Source organism: Macaca nemestrina, chromosome X (genome assembly GCF_043159975.1).
Source record: "Macaca nemestrina isolate mMacNem1 chromosome X, mMacNem.hap1, whole genome shotgun sequence".
Lineage (NCBI taxonomy): Eukaryota > Metazoa > Chordata > Mammalia > Primates > Cercopithecidae > Macaca > Macaca nemestrina.
The window spans coordinates 147,762,894-147,763,191 of NC_092145.1; positions in this window are offsets into that span (position 1 = coordinate 147,762,894).

Consider the following 298-nt stretch of genomic DNA (forward strand, 5'->3'; position numbering starts at 1 on the left):
AGACTTTGGACTGTGGACTTTTGAGTTAATGCTGAAATGAGTTAAGACTTTGGGGGACTGTTGGGACATATTTCACTGTTTTGAAATGTAAGGACATGAGATTTGGGAGGGGCCAGGGTGGAATGATATGGTTTGGCTGTGTTCCCACCCAAATCTCATCTTGCATTCCCATGTGTTGTGGGAGGGAACTGGTGGGAGGTAATTGAATCATGGTATTAGGTCTTTCCCATGCTATTCTCATAATAGTGAATAAGTCTCACGAGATCTGATGGTTTTATAAAGAGGAGTTCCCCTGCAC